Consider the following 15,059-nt stretch of genomic DNA (forward strand, 5'->3'; position numbering starts at 1 on the left):
AGATTTTATATCATGTAGACATAACATGCAAACATGCTTGTATATACACATCCATAAGCATACATAGACATACAAATAAACACCAATAAAGATCTTAGGGCATTTTACTTTAAAAGTTTTACTCATGAGGCAGTAAAATATAGTAATATAAACTCACTGGTTTATCCCCTCTTATATTTTTATGTAAATTGTGTTTCTGACCCCCCAAAGTAGAACAAATTAAGGTTACCTGCTCACATGGCTAAAGCTTTTTTTTTTTTTTTTTTTTTTTTAAGATGGGGTTTCACTCTGTCACCCATGCTGGAGTGCAATGGCGCAATCTCGGCTCACTGCAACCTCTGCCTCCTCGGTTCAAGGAATTCTTCTGCCTCAGCCTCCCAAGTAGCTGGGATTACAGGCCCCCACCACCATGCCCGGCTAATTTTTGCAGTTTTTAGTAGAGATGGGGTTTCCCATGTTGGCCAGGTTGGTCTCCAACTCCTGACCTCAGATAATCCGCTCGCCTCAGCCTCCCAAAGTGCTGGGCTTACAGACGTGAGCCACCGCACCCAGTCCGCTAAAGCTTTTTACTGTTAATAGAAAAGACTTTTAAGATTTTTTTTTCAGGCTGGGCACGGTGGTGCACACCTGTAATCCCAGCACTTTGGGAAACCGAGGCAGGTGGATCACCTGAGGTCAGGAGTTTGAGACCTCCTGTCTCTACCAAATGCAAAAAAAATAGCCAGGCGTGGTGGCACATGCCTGTAATCCGAGCTACCTGGGAGGTTGAGACAGGAGAATCACTTGTACTTGGCAGGTGGAGGTTGCAGTGAGCCAAGATCGTGCCATTGCACTCCAGCCTGGGCAACAACTCCGTCTCAAAAAAAAAAAAAAAAAAAGATTTTTCAGGTTTTTTGTTGTTGTTGTTTGTTTATTGCTGAGAATCATCTTCCTAAAGTTTGCATTTCAAAAGGGATAGTTCTGGGATAAGGCAGAGTAGAAAATTACATCTCAAAGGCACAGAGAAAGAATGTCAGTTTGCACCAAGAAGGAGGGGGCATATTTGCCTATTAGAGGTCTAGTTTAGTTACTTTTTACATTTTTCTTTCTTTTTCTTAAGTGTAGGACTGTTCTGTTTCCAATGTTCTAATTTTTTAAAGTATCTGCAGACATCTTGAGATGAATAGGTGAAGTTTGGAGATTGATAATAAGGATAGGTGGGCTTTGAATTGCCTCTAGAGGCACATTCACGTTTTTGTAAGGACTCAATTGGTAAGACAAGGACAGTTGTTTTTAATTCCCCAAAAATTAGGTTGCAGGCTGAATTATATCAAGGGGTTGAGCAATCCATCTAATTATATTATCTATAATTTGCTCCTTTATATCAGGGAGATTTCCAACTAAGATGGAAATTAAGATTCCTCTGTTCTAGATTTACAGTTGCTCATCTTTGGAATGTTTTAATAATCTGTTTTCTTTCTTTCTGTGTATATAGTTCCATTTTAGCTCAAGAGAGAAGGCCAGAAAAAAAAACAAGTTCCTATTATGCTCTGAATATATATAAACCAGAGTTCTAAACCAAAGGTATACCTAATAGATCACTCAAACCAAAACTAATAAGCCTCTTTTGGCTTTAACCATGGACATATGAGGCATCTCCAGAGAGGAAGCAAGAAGATGCAGCCCTTCCAAGATAAAAAGCCACTCCCAAAGACAGCCAGAAGAAAACCTTAAGACGATGATCCTGAGAGCTGGTAACAGTAGGTACACTAGCCTCAAATGGGGCACAACCCACATTCCTGTCCAGCCATATTTTGGGGTGCTCCCAACCTTTTGGTTGGTTGCCTGTACATGCAAGCCTGATAACCCATGTGCCCCTAACAAGCAGAAAGTTAAACCAAGTTCTCAAGACACAAAAATGAGACAAACAGGAAAACAATAACTGTTCACGAGAGAGAAAGAATCACTAACAAATGGGTACTCCAAAACCAAAAGTCATAGTTCAAAGCAATTCTTACAAATGTTTCTCTCCTTAGCTAAAGGAATGTAATGAGGAAATGGAGCTGGATTTGGAGGAGGGGAGTTTTAAATTAGGACCATGAGATCCAAAAGATATTTTGAAGGGTCAGGGACAGGGAGTTGGGGAAGTATAAGAGGGCAGAGAAGTAAAATTTACAATGAGTTAAAAGGATTTTAACTTTGTTCTAATCTGATTTCTGCTTTTTGATCTTGCTAAGGGTGTCTCTAAAGCTAGCTGTTATACCTCTTTATGTCCTTTTTTCAATTTGACCTTCTCATAGGTACCAATAAATAGTTGTTTAGAACAGCCCTCTGAAAATACATTTTTTTAATATAGCCAATTCATTTATCTTAAAAGTGACTCAACCAATAAGTCTTTTCACAGAAAGATGTAGAATTAAACCGAAAGTTATTCTAACTTTCCAGATTTAGGATATGTGATCTGAGAGACCAAAATAGATTCCCTTTTATCAACTAAGATGTACCCTAAGGTTAAGAAAATAAAAGTTACCTGTATTAGGGTCTGTTCTCGCATTGCTATAAAGAACTACCTGAGACTGGGTAATTTATAAAGAGGTTTAATTGGCTCACAATTCTGCTGGCTGTACAGGAAGCATGATGCTGGTATCAGCTTGGCTTCCGGTGAGGCCTCAGGAAACTTACAATCATGTCAGAAGGCAACGGGGTAGCAGGCATGTCACATGGTGAAAGCAAGAGCAAGAAAGCGAGCGGGAGGTGCCACACTCTTTTAAATGTTCAGATCTCACTTGCTATCGTGAGGAAAATACCAAGGGGGATGATGCTAAACTATTCATGAGAAATCCATCGCCATAATCCAATCACCTCCCTCCAGTCCCCACCTCCAGCAATGGGGATTACATTTCTTTATTTTATTTACTTTTATTATTTTATTTTATTATTTGTTTATTTATTTATTTTTTTTTTTGAAATGGAGTATTGCTCTGTCACCCAGGCTGGAGTGCAGTGGCACAATCTCCGCTCACTGCAACCTCTGCCTCCCAGGTTCAAGCAATTCTCCTGCCTCAGTCTCCCAAGTGGCTGGGATTACAGGCACCTGCCACCACACCAGGCTAATTTTTGTATTTTTGGTAGAGACAGGGTTTCGCCATGTTGGCCAGGCTGGTCTAGAACTCCTGACATCAAGTGATTCGCCTGCCTTGGCCTCCCAAAGTGCTGGGATTACAGGTGTGAGCCACTGCCCCCAGCTGGGATTACATTTCAGTATGAGATTTGGGTGGGGACACACATCCAAACTATATCACCCACAGAATGTGGGATGCCTCCGGTCACAAACCTCCTGGTCTGTAACACTAGGCAAGTGATATTGGGATGGGAATTTCCAAGCACTAACCAAGCAATGAAGGTTAAAACAACAAAAGCTCCTTATGGACTGGGACTGCTTATTGTGACAGACTCCCCTGAAAGCTGACATGGTCAGTCAAAGAGAATGCTGCTTGCCACTTCTAGTCTCAGGTTCCAATCTGTTTGATTGGCTGCCTGATGCAAGCCCGTACTTGAGCCCCACTCCACCAGATGGCAGACATCAGAGAGAGTGTTCTCTGGTCAGAAAGCCAAGCTCTCAGGACATAAAACAAGATGAAAGGAGAACCTCATCAGTTTATTTGTCTCTGGGACCCACACCAAAGTTTGTCTAAACTGACACCACTTTGGTGAGAACCTTAAACTCACCAATCTGTGAGGCCAGCTGGAACAACAGGTTTATAAGGGCCTGTGCCTATGTTCTGCCCCATGATTCTACTCCTCATGACACATGACGTGAAAGACAAAATAAATGAAAAAGACCGTATCTGGGAGGAAAGGGATCAGAAAACAAGAATATTCATACTCCCCTCCCCGAAATACTAGAATCCATATACAGGAACTAGTTCAGTGGCCAGGTGCAGTGGCATGTATCTGTAATCCCAGCACTTTTAGAGGCTGAGGTGGGCAGATCACTTGAGGCCAGGAGTTTGAGACCAGCCTGACCAACAAGGCAAAACCCCATCTCTATTAAAAATACAAAAATTGACAGGATGTGGTGGTGCACACCTGTAATCTCAGCTACTGGGGAAGCTGAGGCATGAGAATTGCTTGAACCCAGGAGATGGAGGTTATAGTGAGTCAAGATCATGCCACTGCACTCCAGCCTAGGTGACAGAGCGAGACTCTTATCAAAAAAAGAAAAAGAAAAAGAAAAAAAAGAACTAGTTCCCACACATTTCTACTGCTAATCCAAGTTTAGAAAGGGTAAGACAAAGAGACTCTTAACACTCTTGCTTCAACCAGACTCTGAAGGAAGAGACCTGAAAACCTGATGTGGTCAGAAATCTTACCTGTGGCTAGCATTTTCGTCAAGGGTCTCAGGATCCTGTAGTTTCAGCATTTGTGGAGTGAGCTGGTCCCTGCCAGTGAGGCCCTAGGTTGGGTGCCAACTACAGGGAAGCAAAAATAGGCTTTCCTCCACCCTTCTAGGTTCCTTGGCTGGGCTATGAATTAAATGGATATAAGACAGATTAACTGGATTTTAAAAACCTATTTCATTACATACATATGTATGGGAATCCCACAAATTATGAGACTTATAGAAGGGTCAGACTATTGTGTTATAGGACCAACAGGTTTGTATGCCCACTGTGCAGTAACATACCAATACACTGAAACAGTAGGGTTTGCAGCAGAGAAAGAGCCTAGTGATTGCATGGCACCAAGTGAGGAGATGGGAGGAGACCCTCAAATCAATCCTCTCAAGGAGTTCTGGGCTGGGGTTTCTAAGGGGATCATGGAAGGTGAGGGGGCTGGAAAATTGGGGCCGTTGATTGCTTGGGGTAAGGGGGATGAAATAATCAGGATGTGTAAACTGCATTATTTGGTGAGTCAGCTTCTTGTGGGGTTCTTAACCCCAGCTGATGTCAGTAGTTTCACTGGCATACAGGACCTGAAAGAATATCTCAAATGGAAAACTTAATACTTTATAATGTTCAAGTTGTGCACTGTATTATCATTATGTTCATCAAGCATGAGTGAATTAGCACCTTATGGTTATAAATGTTGACTCATAATATTCAATTTAATCCAGCTACAATTGACTTGGCTGGGTTCAGGCTCCCACCGTACTGGATCATAGCATCCCCAAATTTTAAAAATACCAAATGCATGACAGTGCTCCCATGAGTGATCATGAGGTGATTAGTCATTGTTCCATTGAGATATCTTATTTAAGGGGAACAAGCTGGCGATCTTAGTGTCCATGGCCCTGAAGAACCAGATGCCAGGTTTAATTTCAGTATAAGTCACGCCTAAGTGTTACGGGCCTGGAGCAAGGAAGGTAGAACTTCCTGAGTGGTTTTCTAATTTCTCGAAGCTTGGTAGTTTAAGAAGGTGAATTGGAGGTGATAAGCATGTTGACAAGGAATGATTTGACTTGGATGTGCTATGTACCATAAATGACTGAATGTCCTATGTAATATTAAGGATTTGCTGTACTGGACAATGGGCATGTATGCAAATCTGTCCTTGTGATATGTTCAATAAATGTATGATAGGTTATTATGGCATTATTGTTTTTGCTGGATATTCATGGAAGTAGGAATTTAATGTATGATAATACATCAATGTACAATGTATGATTAAGCATATATGATACTGGTACATTAATTCTTGGGGTCGAGCAGGAATGCACAATGTACATAGTTGTACTATTAATTTTTGTGGATTCTTCAATAGTGACATAGTTAAAATAAAATTACTGTACTCCCAAGTAGAGAAATCAGGGGATAGTTAAGGTACAACTTAAGCTTTGGGTGCTGGTGGTAAAGCAGGAAGCTTTCTCCTTGAAATTGGCCTGGGGAGGAGGGCCCTCCATTTTTGGTTTACAAGACCTAAGTAATTTAATTATACTACAAGGAATTCTTCATTTGAGTAACTTGTTTTCTATTAGACTAGTGGGTGACATGAAAACAAGGATGAGGGAAAAATATGCAATAGATGCTGCTTAGCCAATGATGATGAAGGGGTGTTGGACAGCTTGGCCTCTGATTCATGTAAGCTTAAGAAGGTCTGCTACCAAAATTCAGCATAAGCATTGACTTAATGGTTGAAGTATCATGCTTCGCTGCTTGGATATGTGAAGTATTGGAAAAATAGTTAGGATAAGAATGGAGAGGACAAAGGCCAGTACCCCTCTTACTTTGTTAGGGACAGAATGTAGAATTGTGTAGGCAAACAAAAAGTATCACTCTGGTTTATTGTAGGGTGATGTACTGAGGGTATTTGCCGGAGTCTAGTTGGTCAGGTGAGAATAAATAGGTCAGATGAGAATAAAGTAGTAATAGAAGAAAGGGGATCAGGCTTAAGATGTCTTTGTATAATAGGGGTGAAATGGAATTTTGTTAGAATCTGATGAAACTCCTGACAGGTTGTTAGCTCCTGTCTTGTGGAGAAATAAAAGGTGGACAGCTACTAGGGCTACAATAACAAAGGGTAAGATGAAGTGAAGGCAAAGAATCATGTGAGGGCGGCCTTGTCAACTGAAAAGCTCCAACAAATTCACTGCACAAGGTCAGTGCCATTATATGGAATAACGGATATGAGTTTGTGATTTCTGTTGTACCTTAAAAGTTTATCTATCCTCATGGCAGGACATAACCTATAAATGCTGTACTATTACGGCAAATAATAAACTAACACCAATGTTTCAGGTTTCTAGGCAAGTATAAGACCCGTAATATAAGCCTCATCCTACATGTAAGAAGAAGAAAATGAAGAATATTGATGCTCCATTGGCATGTAGGTGTTGGATAAATCAGCCATAATTTACATCTCAACAGATGTGTGTGATGGAGGAGAATGCAGCTATTATATCTGATGTATAGTGTATGGCTAGGAACAGTCCTGTAATAATTTGTAGGGCCAGGCAGACACCTAGAAGAGAGCCAAAATTTCATCATGCAGAAATGTTTGGTAGTGCTGATAGGTCAATAAATGAGTGATTAATAATTTTTATTAAGCAGTGGGTTTTTTGGATGTTGGTCACTAGAGTTCTTATAGTTGAAGTACTGTATTAGTCAGGGTTCTCTAGAGGGACAGAACTAATGGAATATATATATTTTTTTCATTATATATATTCCCTTTATATATATATATATTTCATTATATACATTCCCTTTATATATATATATATATATATATATATTTATATGAGAGTTTATTAAGTATGAACTCACATGATCACAAGGTCCCACAATAGGCTGTCTGCAGGCTGAGGAGCAAGGAGAACCAGTCCGAGTTCCAAAACTGATGATCTTGGAGTCCGATGTTCAAGGGCAGGAAGCATCCGGCATGGGAGAAAGATGTAGGCTGGGAAGCTAGGCCAGTCTCTCCTTTCACATTTTTCTGCCTGCTTGTATTCTAACTGCACTGGCAGCTGATTAGATGGTGCCCACCCAGATTAAGGGTGGGTCTGCTTTTCCCAGCCCACTGACTCAAATGTTAATCTCCTTTGGTAACACCCTCACAGGCACAACCAGGATCAATACTTTGTTTCCTTCAATCCAATCAAGTTGACACTCATGATTAAACATCACAAGTACAATGATGATTTTTCATGTTATTGGTCATGGCTAAATTCCATGTGAAAATTATGACATAGACTGTGTAGGAGTTAAAGAGGAGCTGGGAATGGTGGCTCACGCCTGTAGTCCCAGCACTTTGGGAGGCCGAGGCAGGTGGATCCTGAGGTCAGGGGATCGAGACCAGCCTGGCCAACACGGCAAAACGCCGTCTCTACTAAAAATACAAAAATTAGCCGGGGGCGGGGGGTGGTGGCGGATGCCTGTAATCCCAGCTACTCGGGAGGCTGAGGCAGGAAAATTGTTTGAACCTAGGAGGTGGAGGTTGTGGTGAGCCAAGATTGCACCATTGCACTCCAGCCTGGGCAACAAGAGTGAAACTCCATCTCAAAAAAAAAAAAAAATAAGAAGAAGAAAGAAAGGAAGAAAGAGGAGAGAAACACAAAACGCTGCTTGCAGTTAAAGATAGGTTTACTTTAGATAAAACCTGAGAGGTGCTCCTGGCTGGTTTCGGTCAGGAGCGCTTTCTCTTACGGACTAAGAGTATATATTGGTTTTAGGGTGAGAGGGCTTATCACAAGCTTGGAATGTTTCTGTGTGGAGAGAAGTTTATGGTGGGGTTGGAATGTCTCTGGGAGGAGGGGAGGTTATCTTCGGGCAGACATCTTTCTGGCCAGAGGGGGCTTATCTCGAGGCTGGCATCTTCCTGGATGGAGGGGTGTTTATCTCGGGGCTAGCATGTCTCTGGTCGAGGAGGAATTTGGAATGTTTCTGGTTGGAGATGTTATTTGTGGTTTATGGTCATGCTGACCTTAGCCATTAGGCTGATGCCCTTTGGATTTAGGCGGTTTTTTCCTAAGGTGAACTTTAGAATGAGGGGCTCGTCCAAGATGGCGATGCTCCTGCTCTGTCAGACTGTATTTTTATTAAGTGCAATTTTTGTTGTGGGCTTTGTGGGTTTTTCTTCAAAGCCTTCACCTATTTATGGAGGTTTAGGGTTGGTCATTAGTCGACGAGTAGGTTGTGGTATTGTGTTAAATTTTGGTGGTGCTTTTCTGGGATTAATTTTTTTTTAATTTACTTGGGGTGAATGATAGTGGTTTTGGAATGTACTACAGCAATGGCTACTGAGGAGTACTCTGAAGCTTGGGGCTCAAGTGTTGTTATGGGGTGCCCTGTTGTTAGGATTATTGTTAGAATTATTTATGGTTATGTGAATAGTGCATTATGATGAGGTAGAAATTATTACTGATTATTAAAATATGGAAAATTGGGTGATTTTTAAGGGTGAGGAAGTAGGGCTTTGTGAAGATTCTGTAGGTATTGCTGCATTGTACAGTTATGGTAGTTGATTAATGGTGGTTTCCGGTTCGTCAGCATTTTTATTGTGATTGAGATTACTTGGGGAAACAGGGTTATATGATTAAGAATAAGATTAGAAATATTGGGATAAGAAAGGAGAGAAAATAGAGTTTGGTTAGGCCTTTTTGGCTGGATACAGTGATCGAGGCTAGTTTTTAGAGCTGGGCTATATTTTTTGGTGTTGCTTTTTCTTTTCTTTTTTTTCTTTTTTTCTTCAGACGGAGTTTCGCTCTTGTTGCCTAGGCTGGAGTGCAGTGGTGTGATCTTGGCTCACCGCAACCTCTGCCTCCCGGGTTCAAGCAATTCTCCTGCCTCAGCCTCCTGAGTAGCTGGGATTACAGGCATGTGCCACCATGCCTGGCTAATTTTGTATTTTTAGTAGAGATGGGGTTTCTCCATGTTAGTCAGGGTAGTCTCGAACTCCCGACCTCAGGTGATCCACCTGCCTTGGCCTCCCAAAGTGCTGGGATTATAGGCATGAGCCACCACACCCGGACTGGTGTTGCTTTTTCTATTTAAATTAAGTATCATAGAAGGAATGCTATATTTTGGCTTGCAGTGAGGTTTGAGTATGGTGTTATGTGTTGTATTGTAATTGGAAAGGACTCCAGTATATCAGAGGAGAATTTATATGTGTGTGAGGGGATTTTAAGTTTAAGATTGTTAGTCATGAGATTAAGTTCTTTTTTTTTTTTTTTTAGACGAAGTTTTGCTTTCATTACACAGGCTGGAATGCAGTGGCATGATCTTGGGTCACTGCAACCTCCACCTCCCAAATTTAAGCAATTCTCCTGCCTCAGCCTCCCAAGTAGCTGGGATTACAGGCCTGAGCCACCACGCCTGGCTACTTCTTTGTATTTTTAGTAGAGATGGGGTTTTGCCATGTTGGCCAGGCAGGTCTCGAACTCCTGACCTCAGGTGATCCACCTGCCTCAGTCTCCCAAAGTGTTGGGATTACAGGTGTGAGCCACCACACTTGGCAAAGATTAAGTTCTATTGCTACTGAAAATCCTAGAATAGTTATGCCAAGGGCTGTAAGTTTTAGGAAGAGGGGCATAGTTATTTGGGGAATAGGTATAGGAGTAATATTGCTGGAGATGAAAAATCCAGCAAAAATACTACCAATTGCTAGGCATTTAATTTAGTTTATTAGAAGGGGGTTACTTTTTGTTTTTTGTTTGTTTGTTTGCTTTTGAGATGCAGTCTCGCTCTGTCGCCCAGGCTGGAGTGCAGTGGCGCAATCTTGGTTCACTGCAACCACCGCCTCTTGGGTTCAAGCGATTTTGCTGTCTCAGCCTCCCAAGTAGCTGTGATTACAGGCGAGTACCGCCAGGCCCAGCTGATTTTTTGTATTTTTAGTAGAGGTGGGGTTTCACCATGTTGGCCAGGCTGGTCTCAAACTCCTGGCCTCAAGTGATCTGCCCACCTCAGCCTCCCAGAGTGCTGACATTACAGGTGTGAGCCACTGCGCCTGGCCTGAGTTATTTTTGTTGATGACAGCTAAGGTTGTAAAGCAAGGCTGTCCTAGCAGTGAGAAGAAAATAATTCGGGTACTGTATACAGCCTTTACGGAGGTGGTGATGAGTGTAATTAAGAGGGCTCAGCCATTGGTATATGATGTGCTTGTGGTTTCAATGATGAGATCGTTGGAGTAGAAGCCTGTAAGGCAAGGTATACCTGCGAGGCTGCCACTGATAAGTGAGGAGGAACTGAAGATGTCTTGTTCATTATTTAGATTATGAATAATAGATCCAGAGCATATACACTATGGCTTTGAAGAAAGTGTGAGTATAGATATGAAGAAATGCTAGGTGAAGTTGATTAATGCCAGTTGTAACTATTGAGACCTAGTTGACTTGAGGTAGAAAATGCTACAATTTTTTTGATATCATTTTGTGTTAGAGCTCAGATTGCTATGGATAAAGTGGTGATGGCACGTAAGCATAGTGTAAGTGCCCGAATGAGTATATTATTTTGTATTAAGGGGTAAAAGCAAATTAGTAGGCAGATACCTGCTACTACCATTGTGCTAGAATGAACGAGGGCAGAGATGGAAGTTGGGCCTTCCATGGCTGATGGAAGTCACGGATGAAGTCCAAATGGAACTGATTTGCCAGTTGCTGCTACTAGGAGCCCAATTAGTAGGAGGATATTGGGGTTGGAGTTAAGAATAAATATCTGTTGAAATTCTCATGTATTAGAGAATGATAGGAACCACGCTATTGCTAAGATGAAGCCAATGTCTCCAATGCAATTATGTAGAATTGCTTATAGGGCTGCTGTGTTAGCATCTGTTCAGCCATATCATCAGCTGATTAGTAGTAAAGATACAATACCTGCTCCCTCTCATCCAGTGAAAAGTTGGTAGTGACTAGAATTAGTATGGTGATGAGAAATGTGAGTAAATATTTGAAGAATGATTGATATTAGGGCCTGAGTGTATATATATATAATATTTATTTATTTATTTATTTATTTATTTATTTTTATTTTGAGATGGAGTCTCACTCTGTCACCCAGGCTGGAGTGCAGTGGCATGATCTTGACTCACTGCAACCTCCGCCTCCTGGGTTCAAGCGATTCTCCTGCCTCAGCCTCCTGAGTAGTGGGACTACAGGTACACACCACCACGCCTGGCTAATTTTTGTATTTTTCAGCATGTTGGCCAGGCTGGTCTCAAATTCCTGACCTCAGGTGATCCACCCACCTCAGCCTCCCAAAGTGCTGGGATTATAGGTGTGAGCCACTGTGCCAGGCCATCATATTTAAATTCTATAACCGACCATGAGCTGAAGAGTGCTACTGGTATAAATACTATTGAAAAATAATCTAGTTTAAAGCTAAGTGAGAGTTTTAGGGTTTGGGTGGTCTTTCAGTGTCATTTTGAGACGATGGTTTCCTGAAGTGGGTAAATAAATGTAGTAGTTGGAATGAGACTGGTAATGAAGGGCTCATGTGATGGAAGTTTTTATGTAGGTGAGGTAGGAGTTACTTTTGTAAATATTAGTTGAAGTAATAATAATTGGAAAAGTTAAGGTAAAGGAGGAGAATATATGCATTACTTTTATTTGGAGTTGCACCAATCTTTTTGGCTCCTAAGGCCAATGAATAGCTTCTATCCTTTAAAAGCTGAGCCTTGGCCGGGCGCGGTGGCTCACGCTTGTAATCCCAGCACTTTGGGAGGCCGAGGCGGGCGGATCACGAGGTCAGGAGATCGAGACCACGGTGAAACCCCGTCTCTACTAAAAATACAAAAAAAAAATTAGCTGGGCGAGGTGGCGGGCGCCTGTAGTCCCAGCTACTCGGAGAGGCTGAGGCAGGAGAATGGCGTGAACCCGGGAGGTGGAGCTTGCAGTGAGCCGAGATCGTGCCACTGCACTCCACCTGGGCAACAGAGCGAGACTCCGTCTCAAAAAAAAAAAACAAAAAAAAAAGCTGAGCCTTATTGTTAGATATGGGGACATGAATTAGCAGTTCTTGCATGCTTTCTTGGTAAATAAGAAGTTGGAGGCTTCTACAATCCAATGTTTTGGTTCAACTGTATTTACAATATATGAAGCCCAAAATCATTTTGGGGTTCAGTGACAGGAAGAGGAGGGGTAAAAGATGTATGGACATTAAGGTGTTTTCTCATGTAAAGGAAGGTTTAATGCTATTAATGTAATAGGTAAATATCCCTCATTGTGTTATAATTAATATATATATAGTGAATAGAGGGCTGTGATTAGCATGTTAAGTCCTATTAACACATACTGAAGTTACATCAGGAGAATGAAGCTATAGTTACAAAAAATTCTCCAATTTGGTTGATGGTTGTGGGGAGAGCGAGATTTGTAAGACTAGCTAAAAGCCATCACACACCTATTAGGGTAGTGTTTGGAGACCTCAGTGCTGCTTGGCCCACTGGAGACCTCTGTGGCCGGCAACGCCCCTGCCTGGGCCTCACTCAGCCCTGGGCTCGCCACAGGAGGTACCCTGCTCACTCGGCCCAGTGGGCTGCACTTGGCTTGTGCTCCGGCCTGGATCCCCCACTCACTGTGGGATCCACGCTCAGCCCTCAGCTGGGCCAAGTGTGCCACGACCTGCTTCCACCTTGGGCTCAGGCGTCTGGATGAAGGGACTGTGGTGGTGCCTGAACAGGGATGCCAGTGACCTCGAAGCCCCAAAGAGGGTGTTGCAGCATGCTAACAGCTCTTTCAGTCCCACTCTCCACAGCCTGACAAAGGGGTGCATGTGGCACCCAGCGGCTCCCTCTCCTGCTTGCTCAGCAAGCCAGAGGGGAGTGCTACAGGGTTACAGTTCTGTTTGCACACACCATTCAGGGGGTCCCAAGTTCTTGTCCCACATCCAAGAAGAATGAGGTTATGCTGACAGCCAGTGGGTGAGCAAGGCAAACTGAGTGATGAAACAGCTCTCAGTGGAGGGGTGACCCAAGTTGGGCAGCCCTTTTACCCAAAGTTAGGTAGGCTCCCCACAACCTGCAGGCGGGTAGTCCCAAAGTGTGAATGAGTCCGGGGCTTTTATGGACTCAGGATGGGGAAGTGTGTGCTGATTAGTTTATGAGTGTGCAAAAAAAAGGCTAAAAAAAAGACACCACTCAAAGATGGGCACAATGGTGTAAAAAACCAGTTAGGGAGGGTAGGTATATGTAAAATAGGTGAAGAGTGGGGATCAATCAGAGGAAAGCACGCCAAACAGGAAGAGAGGTTCTCAATCCGGTCTGTGGATTTATTTGAGACTTGTAGCTTGGTTTTCAGGCTTTAAACTGTCTTTGGTTTGAAGGTCAGGTTTCACAGGGGACCCGCCCCTGTCTGCCTAGGGATTTGTCTGCCTCCTGCTGCTATCATCAGGCTAATAGTATTGTTCAACTATGGATTCATTCATAATTTGAGTTTGCAAGGCAAAACAGTATAGATGATGTGAGTCCATGGGCAATTATTAGGACAATTGCACCTGTAAAACTTCAGGGTATTTGGATGAGGATGGCTACAATAAAAAGCGCCATGTGGCTGCTTACAGAAGAATAGGCAATGAGATACAGAACAGTTAAGGGGAACTATAATCTTGTAACAGGGTCTACATGATTTTGAAGCAGTAGGCAGCAAACAACTATGAGGAAGCGGGTCAGAGGGCAAGCTGACCTCATGATTCATGCTGAATTTGCTGCAAGCTTGGTTTATTTTTTTCTCTCCCTCCTTTTTTCCATGATTAATTTTATGAAGTTTATAGGGATTGTTTCAATTGAAGCTTATACAGCATCCTGAACTACAGAAAGGAATAGGGGCTTGGGGCTTCCTGGGGGCTGGTGGCAACACAAGAGTTATGTGAGAGCAATGGAAGGAAATGTGTGGTAACAGAGGTTGTCTTGTTATGCAGATAAAAAGTCTTTCAGGTAATAAAAGTTGTCTCAAAGCAGCCCTCAGAAGAATAGGTCATTGTCTGGGTGTGGTGTCAGCCTCCGATCTCCTCTCCTGTGATCCAAGTTAATCTTTCCTGGTTGGTAAGATTCCTAGAGAGGGGATTCATGACAATTACATTCCTTTTGGAGGAGCCAGCTTTAGGCAGATAAGGGGAGCTCAGAGACAGCCTCTGCCTGTATCCACTGTTCCCCAAGTGCCCTTGGTTCAAATAATCAGCATGCCAAAGTGGCATATTTTGGGGTGGCATCTCCTGAACTCCTTCACATGTAAAGTACTTAGCATAGTCACTTGGCAGGATGTGTGAGCACTTAAGAGAAGTTTAGGTATTATTATGATACAAAATTATTCATTTAACATTGAGTCTCTCCTACCTAATGGGTGGCAGGTTCTGTGCTAGAGTGAACAAAGATGAGTAAGACACTCTCCCTGGCCTTAAAGAGCTCTCAGTTTAGTGAGAGACAGGTGTGGATAAAGATAACCACAGTACAGTACTATCACAGGGGGATTAATCAAATGCTGTAAGAGCTAAGAAGGAGGCAGCCTCGCCTACAGGGGAAAATCAGGAAGTGCTTCCCAGAGGAAGTGATCTTTGAGCCAAGTTATGAGTAATGAATAGAAATTTGCCAGGCACAGACAAGGAAGATGACATTCCAGGCAGAAGGTACCACCTATGTGAATGCATGAAGGCCTA

This window comes from Nomascus leucogenys, chromosome X, assembly GCF_006542625.1.
Source record: "Nomascus leucogenys isolate Asia chromosome X, Asia_NLE_v1, whole genome shotgun sequence".
NCBI classification, from domain to species: domain Eukaryota; kingdom Metazoa; phylum Chordata; class Mammalia; order Primates; family Hylobatidae; genus Nomascus; species Nomascus leucogenys.